Below are 15648 nucleotides of genomic sequence, written 5' to 3'. Positions count from 1 at the left end.
GCAAACGAAAACTGAATAGAGAGAAAGACCCAAAAGGTGGGTTAATTTCACATCCTTGTTCCATCAATGTAGATGACACTGACTCATTTTGATTTCCTCCATTGAAAATCTGGAGGCGCCTCAGTAATTCTTACTTTGCTTTCATCATTGTTTGTTTTCAGGCTAACTGTTGCTTAGTCCTCTCAAGTCATAGCACATTCCGTAGTATCTGGAATGACCATGATGGATTCCTGGTATCAGTGGCAGTTATACAGTATGTGCAGGGCCTATAACTACAATTCCCCAGACATGCCTTGCTGCTGAGAAACATCTGAGCGAGGTGCACTCCATGGCTGGTAAAGAGCCACTGGACTATGTAATAATTCATAGGTCCAAAAACCCTCTGTATACTTACAGTGTAATATTTATGACCTGGCAGAATGTACTTCCTCACTACAGAGGCCTTATGCCAGGTGATACAGGATATTCTTTTACAGTACATAATGGTATTGCATGCCTTATTTAAATTTGGTGAAACACTAAGAATTTGCAACCCATCAAATTGATGCTGCTGACTTTGCTGTGTAGGATCCAGTTTCAATTATTTTTTTTTTTACTTCATTTTTTTGCCATTCTTTCTATCCAAAATCGTCTCATTACTTCGTTGATGAATGTTCCCACTGATAGATTAATGTAATTTTAACTCTATGCTTTTATCTTATTCTAAATGTTATTTTATTTAAATTTTTTATTTCAATTGAAACATTTACCCTATTATATTTTATCTCCACTCAATTTTTCTTTTTGTATTGTGTTTATGTGTTTTAGCTTTCAGTTTTTATCTAATGCTCTGGAACTGTGATTCCTGTACAGCAGCTTGGTCAACCCCTGTTGATTAAAAAGTGCTTTATAAATAAAGTTTGAGTTGAGCTGAGCTAATGCTTTATTTGGTCTGGCTATACTTTTTAGTTAAGGTTGTAAAATCTCAGAAACAATATTTTAGGATTGATAAACTCTAAATAATTGTGGTGTTAATGTTGTGGTCAGATTACTGTCTCCAATTGGATAAAATAAATTAGACTTTTTTTATTCAGCAGATCATCTTTTAGTTAATTCTTATCTTATAAACCTTTCTTGTGCTACTGTCAGTACTGACAGTACATTTTTGATTTATTTGAAAGAGGACATACTCACTGAGAGAAACGAGGCTTCCCCGCCGGGCTCATGCAGGTGCCACCATGCTTTCCCTGCTGCTGCAGACTAACCTCGCCGACACACCACTGTTACTTAAACCCCCTTTGACCCCACCTAAGAGAAAAAGGAGAAGTCAATTGAATTAGTTTCAGCCTTAAAGATATTTCTGTGAAAAAAATAAACACAATCACATAATGTATGAGTTTATTCTGCTACAGTAAATGCAGCTTCTTTTTGAACCAGCATTAGTCACTTCTTGCTCAGCAGAATTAGAATATTTAAAAGAGCAAAAGAAGAACTCAGTGAGTGGATTTCTAATAGAAGTTTTATGTTTTTGGCATCGATAAGCCTGATGAAAAAAAAAAAAAAAAAATATATATATATATATATATATATATATATATATATATATATATATATATATATATATATATATATATATATATACTGTAATATTCATGTATATATATACTGTAATATTCATGTTTGGTAAGGAAATGCAAATTATAAATAACATATACTCTTTAGTTCTGTGGTTTTCTTTGTAGTTTTTTTTTGTACACATTTCTCTTTGACCATGGCAGCTGTTTAAATAAAGCAAATATTAAAGTGCTTTTCAACTTTTCCACATTTGCCTCGGAAATAGCAAAGTTTGTGTTAAATCAATACTCCTTGGCTTGAAGCATTTTTTTTTTTTGTCTTTGTTGGAATTTACCACTAAGATAGTTTATATCTCCCAACCATTCTATATACTTTCTGAATTCTTAAACAAAGATAGTACCACCAGCCCAGTGATTTTGTTTTTAGCCTTTACGTATGAACAAGTGTAAGTCAAAGGAAACACACTTTTTATTACACCAGGTAGCATCATTAGCATTGGTCCAGTGCTTCTGTGTTTAACCATCTTTGTAATTTGGACAAATCTACAGAACTTACATGTGTACCTTTTGATTATTCATTTTGGTAGAAAGTATTCCTAAACTGAGATTTATAAACTTAACAGGTATAAGTTTGGAAGAGAGGACCGTGACATAAATGTGCAGTGGTTGTGTGTCTCGGTGCAGACACCATGTGCACTGCTCTGTTCAGAATAGAATTTGCGAATTCAGCATACAGTTTCATCCCTTATTCAGGAGAAGAAGGATGACCAGAGGAAAGGGTGAGAAAAACATAAATGTGAGTTATAAAGATGGATTGTAGGCATTATATAGTCTGAAATTGTTTCTTGGTACAGTTTGTTATCCTTTACAAAGACGTCAAAAAGCTTTCTTCTATTTATTGTTCCCTTATGAGTTGGAGGCTTTGTAAGACAGAATCAGGTTGATAAGAAATAATGCCTCAATAGGACAGAAAACCATTTTTAGAGTTATTTCTTCTCTCTTTAAATACCTTTCCATTGGTTATAGTATAATCCCCTGTGTTCTTGGAAAATACTTTACCAGCATCCGTATGAATGCCTCTCGACCAATTAAGTCTTAGGCAACACCCCCAAAGCTATAACTCTAACTATAACTCAGCCTTAACTCATGTCTTCTATGTTTAGATGTGTCTCCAATATTAGTCACACTGTTGCTGCTATCAACTGTGAGTACTTTTTTCTTTCCCATAGAAAGTACTACTGGCCTAGTGGTTAAGTTCTTAACTCTCTTTATTTCAAGGAAGACAACTTGTGCTCTCATTAACTCCATGTATTGAAACTTTAATTTTCTTTCCAAAAGGGAAGTACTCGTTTTTTTCTTTGCTTTTAATCTATTTAGTCAATGCATTTGTTACTTCAAGGCTGGACTATTGTAATTCTTTACTATCAGGAAGTCCACAAACTGTAGTTAAAAGCCTTCAGCTGATCCAAAATGCTGCAGCCAGAGTTTCTGTTAAATCCAGAATATAATTTAAAACCTTCCTTCTCACATATAAAGCCTTAAATGGCCAAGCTCTATCTTATATCAGAAATATTATTGTTCCTCATGTTCCTAACAGAGCACTTTGCTCTCAATTTGCAGGTTTACTAGTGGTTCCTAGAATGTCTATAAGTAGAATAGGAGGCAGGTCTTTTAGTTATCAGCTCCTCTCCTGTGGAACCAACTACCAGTTTTAGGGAGGCAGACACCCTGTCTACTTTTAAGGGTAGGCTTAAAACTTTCGTTTTTGAAAAAGCTTATAGTTAGAGATAGCTCAGGTTATCCTGAGTTTTTCCCTCTCCATTGTCGCTACAAGCATGATTAGTTTGAGGGATTGCATTCAAGTCAATGAGTCAATTCAATCAATTGGTTTTCCTTGGATAAAAAACTTTGAATTAATTTGACTGTATGATCTGGTGAACTGTAAAGTGCCATGAGATGACATGTGTTTTGAGTTGGCGCTATATAAATAAACTCAATAGAATTGAATCTGGAGCGTGGACTTATTAGAGATAATAATGTTAAAAGAGAGTTATTCTGTTATACTGTTACCACATAAAAAAGAACTGCAACACCCTTATTAGTAATATCAATTGAAATTACATAAAATTACACATATAATTAAACCGTATTATTTTCATTGTATTTTTTTCTGTAATAAAGTAGAATGAAAACAATTTGTTAACACCAAATTAAATATATATAAATATATATATAATAAGATATATTTGCAGCATATAAAGTACTGAGCTAAACTAATTTTACTGATTTAGGCTTTTATCTAGATATACAGTACAGCTGTATGTTGATAGTTGTTGGAAAGCTGAACTTGTTCTGCTGTTTTGGCATGCCTCTCCACGGTCATCAGGCCTAACCTGCCACCCTGAACACCCCCGCAGGAAAAAAAAAAATAGAAAAAATACCATACTCGGCTGACATGTCCCTCATGACTCCATAAAAGTATAAGTCCCTTCAAGGCGTATAATAAATCACTGCAGCTGGCTGTACCTGGACTGCCCAATAACACACGCCTGCTTGTGCATACACATTCTTTCATGGACACAATGCGTACCATGAAGTCATATATCAAATTTTAAGAAGTGGGGAAACAATTATATCAGGTTACCTAACCTTACGAGGTAGAGGGATGGACCAGTCGTAAAATTATGTCCAGCAACACAGAGGTGAATGTAGTGATGAATCGCATGGCTAGCTATTCTTTATGTCATCTCTGTCTTTACTGGGTAAAAGGCATTATTGGACATTAACACACCCTTGAATCACAGACTTTTTCTTTTTTTTTCAGAAGTTGATCAATATTTGGAAGTCAAATTTATACTTTTTCCTCAATCTTGACTGCTGCAAGTGTGGATTATTGTTTTGTTTTTTTTGTTAAACACAGCTGCATATGACAGGTGGATGGATGCACATTTTCGATAAGAGAGCACCAAAAAAAAAATCATGTTTCAACTCCTCTTTGCAAAGAAGCTGCACAGTCAATTTACATTTAATGCCTGAATGCTTTTCCAAGAGGCCATTCAGATGCCACTCCCAACAGACTGAGCTTCCCAGAAGAGTCCACCTTACTTCATGTTTCAAAGTTAGTCAGACTCACTTGACTGCACTTATTTTTTCCTTTCTACTCAAGTCATGTTTTTCATGCCATATTTCATTTCAATCATTACCACCTAGGCCTTCATCCCCCCCCCCCCCCCCCCCCCCCGATATATCTTCTAGATGAGCTTGAATATACACTCACCGGCCACTTTTTTAGGTACCCCATGCTAGTAACGGGTTGGACCCCATTTTGCCTTCAGAACTGCCTTAATTCTTCGTGGCATAGATTCAACAAGGTGCTGGAAGCATTCCTCAGGGAGTTTGGTCCATATTGACATGATGGCATCACACAGTTGCCGCAGATTTGTCGGCTGCACATCCATGATGCGAATCTCCCGTTCCACCACATCCCAAAGATGCTCTATTGGATTGAGATCTGGTGACTGTGGAGGCCATTTGAGTACAGTGAACTCATTGTCATGTTCAAGAAACCAGTCTGAGATGATTCCAGCTTTATGACATGGCGCATTATCCTGCTGAAAGTAGCCATCAGAAGTTGGGTACATTGTGGTCATAAAGGGATGGACATGGTCCGCAACAATACTCAGGTAGGCTGTGGCGTTGCAACGATGCTCAATTGGTACCAAGGGGCCCAAAGAGTGCCAAGAAAATATTCCCCACACCGTGACACCACCACCACCAGCCTGAACCGTTGATACAAGGCAGGATGGATCCATGCTTTCATGTTGTAGACGCCAAATTCTGACCCTACCATCCGAATGTCGCAGCAGAAATCGAGACTCATCAGACCAGGCAATGTTTTTCCAATCTTCTATTGTCCAATTTCGATGAGCTTGTGCAAATTGTAGCCTCAGTTTCCTGTTCTTAGCTGAAAGGAGTGGCACCTGGTGTGGTCTTCTGCTGCTGTAGCCCATCTGCCTCAAAGTTCGACGTACTGTGTGTTCAGAGATGCTCTTCTGCCCACCTTGGTTGTAACGGGTGGTTATTTGAGTCACTGTTGCCCTTCTATCAGCTCGAACCAGTCTGGCCATTCTCCTCTGACCTCTGGCATCAACAAGGCATTTCCGCCCACAGAACTGCCGCTCACTGGATGTTTTTTCTCTTTCGGACCATTCTCTGTAAACCCTAGAGATGGTTGTGCGTGAAAATCCCAGTAGATCAGCAGTTTCTGAAATACTCAGACCAGCCCTTCTGGCACCAACAATACCATACCATACCATACCAACTTTATTTATGAAGCACTTTATACACCGAACAGGACCAAAGTGCTGTACACAATCATAAAATACAATAAAATTATAAAATAGAGAAAAAACGAGTGTAAAATACATATTAGTATACAAAAAGAATAAAACAAAGTAAAACCTCTCAAATTGTGCCAAAGGCCAAGGAAAAAAGATGAGTCTTAAGAAGGGACTTAAAAACAGCAAGAGAAGAGGCCTGTCTTATGCTCAGAGGCAGATCATTCCACAGCTTAGGAGCTGCCACAGAAAAAGCACGGTCTCCTCTGAGCTTGCATTTTGTCTTTGGGACCCTCAGAAGCAACTGATCAGCTGACCTGAGGGAACGGGAGGGTGTATAAGAATGTAACAGCTCAGACAGATAAGAAGGAGCAAGGCCATTAAGAGTTTTAAAAACAAATAAAAGAATTTTAAAATGAATCCTAAAATGTACTGGCAGCCAGTGTAAGGAAGCTAAAACAGGGGAAATGTGGTCGAATTTTCGTGTACCTGTTAAAAGACGTGCAGCAGCATTTTGAACCCTCTGAAGATGAGAAATATACAAGTCACTGACCCCTGTATAAAGTGAGTTACAGTAATCCAGCCGTGTGATCACAAATGCATGGATCACTGTTTCGAAATGCTGTCTGGAAAGAATGGTTTTTACTTTTGCTAGCAATCATGCCACGTTCAAAGTCACTCAAATCACCTTTCTTCCCCATACTGATGCTCGGTTTGAACTGCAGGAGATTGTCTTGACCATGTCTACATGCCTAAATGCACTTAGTTGCCGCCATGTGATTGGCTGCTTAGAAATTAAGTGTAAACGTGCAGTTTTTTGTTTTTTTTTCTCCTTTGTAAATCAAATCATTGAAAAACTTATTTTGTTCTTTTGGATCTGATGGTCTGATGTATTAAGGGTATAGTGGAGGATTTTCTTTTTCCAGGTGGATCATCTAAATAAGTGGTCCTCCTAATTGTCAATCATTCTAATGATATTTTTACATAAGGCAGTCATACATGCTGGTCCGAAGTTAGCTATATTTTTGTGCACATACACACGTTCAGGCATATTTCTGTGGTGAGCTACGGTTTTGGTCAACCATCAAAGCTCACCTTTCTTACCGTGGTTCTTTGAAAATGGCCGAGAGTCGGAAAAGAAAAAGTGTCTAAGATCGCTGTAGCCATACGAGGAGATTGCATGTGGTGAAATGGGCTTGTGCATGCTCTCGCACGCGTTTAATAGGCATTCCCTCTCGGCAGTGGATACAGGTTTGTGACTGTGCTTTTTTTTTAAGTACCTTTAAGGTCTAAAATATTTAAGCAATCTAGAAAAAAAAAAGAACAAGGAAAAAAAATTCTAAGAGAGCACAATAGTGTAGATCTCAAATTCTTACATTTCTCAAAAAGCTGTTGTGCGGAAAAAACAAACACACTGGAAAAACGATCTAGAAATAAGTAAAAATGTCCTAAATTAAGTGTATTTACCCTTAATTTGAGTAGGTAAATGAGATAGTTTGCCAATTGAATGAGTATTTATACTATTAAAATAAAATAATTAGATAATATGCACTTAAAATAAGACAATGCTATTGTGTTTTCTTATTTTAAGTGTAAATTGTTTTGTTCCACTTGTAGAATCTCTCTTGTATCTCCTGAATCCAAGAAAATTTCACTTATTCTAAGAAAAAAATACTTCTGCAAAGCCTAACAAAACAAAGATCAATGGACATTATAAGCAGTTGGTGAAAAGGACAAACTAAAGCGAGAGCCTGATCTCAATAAGAAGAGCAGCCCATTCATGATTCGATTCCCACGTTACTGTTTCAGCAAGAGCACTTGATAAGTTCACAGGATATTCTCTGGACGTGTACATGAATGTTCTGCTCTGCTCTGGCCTCTACCCAGGGAACAGTAACTCACAGCAACACAAACGCTCCAATTACAGCTGCACCCGCAAATCCTTAGGGGGGAAACCGCAGCGCTGCTCACTGATCTGAAAAACACCACTGTGATAGTGGGAAACTTCACTCAACTTCCAGAGGACACCAACTGCACTTTTAATGATCCCAACCAATACACTTTTAAGGCAATGATAATGAGACTTTTTTGAGAAGAACTGATTTATAAGAGCATATGGAACATTTTGTGGTTGAGTGAACTAATGAGTGGAGAGTAAAGTGCTACTTTATGGGTAACAGTGCAGTGTAAGGTAAATGGTGCAATTATTTTGACACAGAGGGTAAGGTGCTTTCGGGTCATGAATTGAGTGAGCTTATTTCTGATTTTTCTCAGGAATATTCTCAGTATGTGTTTGCCTGTATGCTCACAGTGCCACAAAATGCTGACAGCACCTGTCAGTCCTCAGGCAAAATGCTGGGAGAAGTGTGAGTGGGCCCATCCCCTCTACAGTGACAGGCAGACACGAGCAGCAGCAGTAGTGATTTCTGCACTCCAGAGGGCACCATCTGCATGCTTTAGCTTTGCATTTATGCTGTTTTTCGTTTCAGTAGGCAGACAATAAATGCTGTGATTAGGAGTGAATCAAATATGGGTTGTAGGTTTTTACTCTATAATTTGGTTAACGGCTATTGACAAATGTATTCAAGTCTGTGCAGCATTCAGACAGGTTCAAAGAGATTACGTTTACTTTATCCACCAAACAAAATTATTGTATGAAATCTAATATCAAAAGGTAAACCAATTTACTGTGACTGAGCAATACATCATGTCCAGACTGGCATGATTTCAGTGCATTAATCCATACTAACAGCATTTAGTTGTCTGACCCCATATTTGATATCTGCGGCCTCACTTGTTTACCATTTTCAGATTTTGTGTCACATTGATACTTGATCACAAAGAAAAAGATTGGTTTACACAAAAACTATATGTATAACCATACAGACACACATACAGACACACATATAGATAGATAGATAGATAGATAGATAGATAGATAGATAGATAGATAGATAGATAGATAGATAGATAGATAGATAGATAGATAGATAGATAGATAGATAGATAGATAGATAGATAGATAGATCTTCAATTTCAATTAGAATTCAATAAATACAAGGTGATAATATTTAACTTTACAAAAGCTCACAAAAGGAGTCTGTTTTGAACTGAAATTTGAAAATAATAAGCAGAATTTCAAAAGTTGAGTTTTGTGTTTTTTAATCAGTGGCGGCTGGCCAATAGAAAGAGCTAGGGTGCCGCCCCACACCCAATGACCCTGATTAAGACATAAAATTTTTTTAAATTTTTTATAATAAAATTTTAAATTAAAATGTAAAATATTTCTAAATATATATTTTTTTAGATTTGTAAGATAAATATTGAATCTTTATTGACTAGTAAAGCGTCATTCCATTTTTCGTTGGATTGGTGATGTATTTCTGCCCTAGGGCGCAAAAATCTTTGCCCATTGACTCTGTTCGAATTTATGGGATGTGTCCTCCGAAGGCCAGATTCAAAGGCCGATTACATCATAGCGTGGTGCCGAGGTCTGGTCGGATTCCAAGACTCCTCGTTATGCGGCCTACAAATCCGTCCTTCTTTATGCCCGATTTGAAGGATGGGTCCGGTGTATCCTATCTTTCCTTTGTTTTCCTAGGATTCATTGCGAGACCTAGTAAGTGATCAGTGATCAGAGGAAATGGGACTTGGCACCGAACAGTGGAGAATATAGGAAGTTCACTTTAATATAATCCAAGTATGAATAGTTCTGTGAATAGCTCTTCTGAAATGAAAACTGTTGTTTTAAATGTTATTGAGTCAGATATGTGGTGGGTAATGTTTGATTTATATAAAGGTTTTTATCTGTTACTGTGTAAATGGGTTTGGCTGTAATTTAAGGACAAATCATAATATATCTGCAGTGTGGGGACTATAAATGTGATAGGATTTTTATTTTTTAATTGCTTTTTTGCACAATTTGCTTAACTAAGTACTTATTGTTGTTGAATATAAGGGATATATTTTTTTATACATTACTTATATATCTTTATATCCCTTTTAAAGAATATAATGGAATAGAACATTTCTTTATTGTCCCCCAATGGGGAAATTCTGGTGTTTTTAGCAGCAAAAAGGTCACACAAATGTGGAACTTAGAAAAATGTATAAGAATACCATAATAGTGAAGAATTAAAAAATAAACAATAAAATACTGTACTGTAAAATGTTTTGAAAATATAAAACTTGCACTTGGAGAATAAAAAAACAATATACAGCTATGGACATTTTTTTAGTAATTAATATTTGAAAATAGGGTTTAGAGATGTGCAAAATGACAGCATCATGTTATTTAACTGATTAAGGTTTATATCATTACATTTCATGCTCCTGGTGGTTTGCACCTTTATTTACCTTTCTTCTCATTAATGTAGTCTTTGTTCACTTTACAATAAAAAAATAAAAAAATAAAAAAAAAATAAAAAGAAACGGTTTTGAAAACTTCAGTATTCATTCTTTTCCTGTTTGTGTGTCAACTATCACCGTTGCTAGGCGAAAGAGCATAGGTGGAGAAAGCCGAAGGCTAGACCCGTTTGAATTCTCCATATTTTCAAAGACTTCGAAGGATCCAAAGGTTATTTAGTTTCAACACTATTTGTGCATGGTTCAGAACTATAGGGCTCGGGATCCGAGTTGCATTGTGGGACGTGGCGGCCATATTGAGGGCTACGCGAACGTAAACATAGCTCTGATACAACATTGTTGTTGAAAGAAATGACATAGAAGTAGAGAGAAAAAAGAGTAAAAAAGTTAAAATCCCGAAAAAGATCTGGAATTTACTGGGACACATTAAATAGAGAAGCCAAGGACCGGTATGTTGACAAAATCAGCATTAATAACAATTTGGATCAAGTTCTAAACAATGAGTGGAGCACCGATGAGTGAGAGCCTATACTTCAAAACAGTTCCGAGGCTACAAGTCCTTGGAGTCTCATGTGCAGTTCATGAATGGATGGGTTCAGGAGCTGCAGATCATAAAGCCAGCAAACAGTGGGAACACAGTAATCCGTACAAAGGTAAGCTGTGCTCAGACGGGCTCTGGAACCTGCTAGTTTAGCAACTGCTAACCTCTAGTGCTAACAACCACTCACGCATGTAATGTACTTTTAACTAGCTGCTATGTGTTTCACAGTGACGTGCGGTGAGGTTCATAGCTGGTGAGGCACTGACGTCATCAGAATCAGATTTGCAAATAGATGCATAGATTGACAGCAGTTTACAGGTTATGTTTCACTTCTGCATCCTTACACATACAAACTGTAGCTCACAAAACACACATTTCCTTAAAAAACAAAACAAAATAAATGTTATTACTGTCTTACCTTTACTTATAAATGAATAGAAGTCCTCCTTATCTTCCTTCAGTTTTAAAAGTCTCTCTGTCTCAATGGAGATCACTGCCAGGGAAGAAAGCCTTCCTTGATCCGTCCTGTTCCTGCCTTATGTTTTCAGTCTCTTGAGCACCCCCTGCCATGAGGCAAGAGAACTGCCTGCCTCACCTCGAACTTGTTCTCTGCCGTTTATAATCGCTCATTACACGAAACACGTTACACAAACACAGTTGGTGACAAAAAGCTCTGTACATTATATACATAAGCCAAATTATTAGAAATAAGTTCACATATTACATTTGTTTAAACCATTTTATTGACGCCGTACAGCAACAAGCTCTCTCCGCTTTGCAGCCAGCGCAGAGCCAGGGGTTGCGCAATCCAAGGTGAGGCAGAGCTCGCTGCTGCCTCACCGGCATCGCTTCCAAGCATTTGAATGGGAAAATAAGAAAATTCAGCGATTTTGAACAAATAAAAATCGAAATTGGTGAAGCTACATGAAAAATGAATATTTTTTAGTACAAACCACCGGATGAATATAACAATTTAAATTACTTTATGATTATATATTTTCTTTCTTTCCATGATGGCTGGTGAGGCACTGCCTCACCTGCCTCCCCTGACCGCACGTCACTGGTGTTTCAAAGGTGTAGTTAGTAACGTTAAATGCCAACCCTCCCCAAACCCTCTGGGTTTCTCACGTATTTGAGCCTTTTCCCGCTGCCTTTTTTATTATTTTCCCGTAAAGGATCCCAACTTTGAAGGAAAGAAACAAAGTAGGCTATAAAATGAAACCATGCATCTTTAACGTACCAGAATGAAAATGCAGGGAACACACTCTCATTGACATCAGGATACTGTGGAAAGTTATGTTCGGTCGTCTTACAGCCGCGATCCAAGCTAGCCGACGACTCTTTATCTCTGACACTTGGTCTCCGTGATTGCGCCTCCAGGCAGGAAAGCGGTGGAAAGTTAACCCATTTTCTATGTTTTTCCCATGGCGATCATGTGTTGCTCTTTTACAGCCCACAATACAGCAACGGTTTACCATGGTTGAAATCAAGTTAAGGTGAAATTAATCAAATTAAAACACGGCTGAGAGGAAGTACAGTATGCGGTAGTCATAGGCAGTAGTCTGAGCAGCGGTAAAAGGGGCCATCAAGATGGCGGCGACGCAAAGTGCCTACGTCATGACGACCAAGCCCTATTGTTGCAAAATTATTTGTGCATTGTAAATTTGTTGTTTTTTAACTGTAGATTTTTTTTTTATCTGTCACAAAAAAGGTACACCTCTTCAAATTCTTGAGTACAAGTACACAAATTGTCTTCTATGAGGACCGCGTCCTTGGAAGGTGCATCCAAAAAATTCTAACACAGCCCTAGACTCTCGTTAAAAGTTGCACATGCGCAGTAGCTCCTCTGCAATACAGAGGTATAGGAGAGCTGCGCCCCGAGCTGACCGGAAGTGCATTTGCTAACCACCTCCCGCCACAGTGCAGATGCTTTGTGGATGATTGACAGGTCGAGTCGCGGGGGTTGGAGATGCATTGGAGAGAGGAAAAGAGATGGGGCAAGAAATGTCCCTTTTCAAGACCTGGTTTAGCAAGAAGGCCTGGCTAGCAGCATGTAGCTTTATTCTACTTTCCCTGCTTGCTTTTTCAAATGTCAGGATCTGACCCAGCATGGATAAAGGCAGGTAGGACTGATTTAAAACACTTTCTAGAAAAGGCAAAGAAGAATGAACAATCTGGGATTCACATGAAAAATAATATAATATAGTGTACTTTTTCTAGATGTTTGTTAATTTGCATTGTTGTTCATAAATAAACATTCTCAGAAAATAGTTTTCATATATTAAAAAAAGTATGAAGCGGACCAATAGTTTCTCCATTATTTAAAGTGCACATTGTTTGTTTTTTTAGGTCTGTCAATACTGGGCCATGCAAAACAAATATTTGCCTTCACAGAGCCTCAGAAGGGAAAGATTTATGTACAAAAAGTAAACCTATGCATGAAATTATGTTTTTTTTAAGTGTTTTTATAATGTTTTTGTTATTGTATATAAATATACTAGTGTGATAACTTAGTATACGTTTGACTTTTTTTTTTCTACGTCTATTCATAGCCCTCCCCTGGAGAAAACTCCACCAGCCGCCACTGTTATTAATGATCTTTCATAGCCGGATTTCTTGTAAAGGCAGAAACCAATTAAATAGACTAGAAAATAATGTAGGGGCTTGACAATAGTTGAGGCTTTAAATGCACTTTGGGATCCGGCAGTGTTTATAAACAAAGCCATAGATGGGGTTTATAAATCAAGCATTTTTTTTACTTAACTATATAACATGCTTTCAAACAGATATGTTTGTGGATGGTCTTAACCAGACTGAATGGCTTCTCCAACATTCAATAAGCGTTTATAAACTGCACAAAAATTCTTAATATTCTATATAGGATTTATTAACAGCTGAAGACTTATGAGGACATGAAATATTTAAAACATTTCTTTTCATATCGGATTTATATATACCACTTCAAAAGAAAAAGAAAATAAAGACATAGCTTTTAAAGGTGTTCTTATATGACTGTTGATAATAAAATAAGGATTTAGAGGGGAATTAACCCATGACATTACAGTACTACCGTAATCTGATGCTACCTTAGTAATTTAAATGTGTTGCTAGTCTCAATAAGCTTAGGATAGCAGTGATTTTGCAGCGCTCACATTGGACTGTTGTTGCAGTTTAGCTACAAAGTAATAAAATCAAAGATGTAGTAAGATTATAAAATGTAGATCTTACCGTTTTTGGAACAGGCAATTGCGATTGCTGGTTCAGACTAAAGTGAAGAAGGAACAGAACTCCTCAGAATTTCCCTGGAAGGAGAAAGACAAAGCAGTCAGCAATGATAATGCATCATTGTATTGTATCATGTTTCATACTGTACAATAAAAACAAGGAAAAAAAAAAGATTTGCAGGGATAAAGATGAAAATACATGTTTTCATGCATCGTACAAACTGCTGTATTGCAAACATAATATTTTTTAAATATATTTTATGCGTATATCTCTTTGTTTATATGAATGTCTAAAACTGGGCTACTGCACAAATGCTCACATAGCCTCCATCTTACAGAAACATAATGTTTTAGGTTTTTTTTGGCTTTCTATGTGTATTAATTTCCAACAGTGTAATACACAACAAAGAGGAATATAGGTTTTTAAACAAAGTGGTCAAATGAGCTTGAAACCTAACCAGAACTATGCATCACACGCACTGTTTGAATATTAGCAGTTTAAGATCGAACTAACTGAGATGAGAAAAGCAAAGCACATTCTGGAATGTCACAGCATCACCGGTGATTGACATACCCCCTGCCTGTGTGTTATCTTGCATGAAAATGACACCGATAATTGGATGTTGGTCCCTTCTCGTGACCATCTGGAAAACTCGGGTTCTACAAAGCATTACAATTCAAAGTTTTTTTTCTTTCAAATAATCTTTCTTGCTTCCCCAGCTTCTATCTTCGTTGCTCAGTCACTTGATGTGAAACAAAATCATATGTTTACTTTACAGATCAAAGATTTTCTCCCTCCCTCCCTTTGCTTAGTTTTTTCCATCTAAAAGTGGTCTCCTTTCATTATGCAAGCCAACAAAGAGTAGCGCCCGCTCTTGCAGCTCATTCCGAGCATACTGATTAATTAGCTCATATAATTAGCTTAATGATTTAGGGAAACATGGCCACAGTCACCCAAGAAGATATGCTAATTGACCCCTGCCTACTGCAATTCAAATGTCCATATCTTAACAATTGTGGTTTGTGGAAGTCCAGATACAAAGAGGCGGGAGACTAGGTGCTAAACAATGTTGTACTGTATTAGCTGTTGCTACTTTAATGAACTCTGTGTTATAGTTATCACATTGTCAGACTGTGTTCTTGTGGGTTTAATTTCTTGTGTTTCATTTAGGTAATACTTTGCAGAATGCACAAGAATGCTGGGAGCTAATGAAGTGTTCTCCGCTCTTTCTATGACGATTAATTTTGGCGTCAGCAGTACGCTCCGTGCTTAAATTAGATTTGAAAAGTGATGCAAGACGCTGAAATTGCAAAAACTGCTTTTAGTACTACAAGGGGGGCAATTTACTGCCTTATCTTTATCCGTCATATTAAGCCGTTCTATATAATATCCACCGCTCAGCTGGAGGATGTTAACTCCCTCTCACTGTGTGAGCACACAGTGTGAAGTGCATGAGTTAGGACATGGAGTTGTGGACGTTACAGTTTCCATTAAATATGAGTCAGACCAGACAGTATCTCTGCTCTCTGACAGTACCATCAGCATTCCTGGCTGCACTTCAGACATAAATCGCCCATTTATGACCTTCCGTTGAACAGTAACCAACAGAGACGGCGGCTCAACTCGT

At 37.4% G+C, this 15648-nt stretch overlaps 1 protein-coding gene across 2 annotated transcripts in view; it reads right to left on the bottom strand.

The window, feature by feature from the left end:
* Window positions 1-15648, bottom strand: part of LOC119771469 (receptor-type tyrosine-protein phosphatase delta-like) — a 601694-nt gene that overhangs the window by 362503 nt on the left and 223543 nt on the right. Inside the window, exons 5-6 of one of the 2 annotated variants that reach the window (XM_038267465.1) lie at window positions 14025-14098; window positions 1170-1287 (exon numbers count right to left, since the gene is read on the bottom strand). The gene's annotated coding sequence lies outside the window, so the exon portion shown is untranslated. The remainder of the gene's footprint in view (window positions 1-1169; window positions 1288-14024; window positions 14099-15648) is intronic. The other variant, XM_038267464.1, reaches the window with a different exon arrangement.

Source organism: Cyprinodon tularosa, unplaced genomic scaffold (assembly GCF_016077235.1).
Source record: "Cyprinodon tularosa strain WSP-4 unplaced genomic scaffold, ASM1607723v1 ctg674, whole genome shotgun sequence".
NCBI lineage: Eukaryota > Metazoa > Chordata > Actinopteri > Cyprinodontiformes > Cyprinodontidae > Cyprinodon > Cyprinodon tularosa.
Note: the sequence above shows the minus strand (reverse complement) of the source record. Positions and strands in the feature narration are given on the sequence as shown.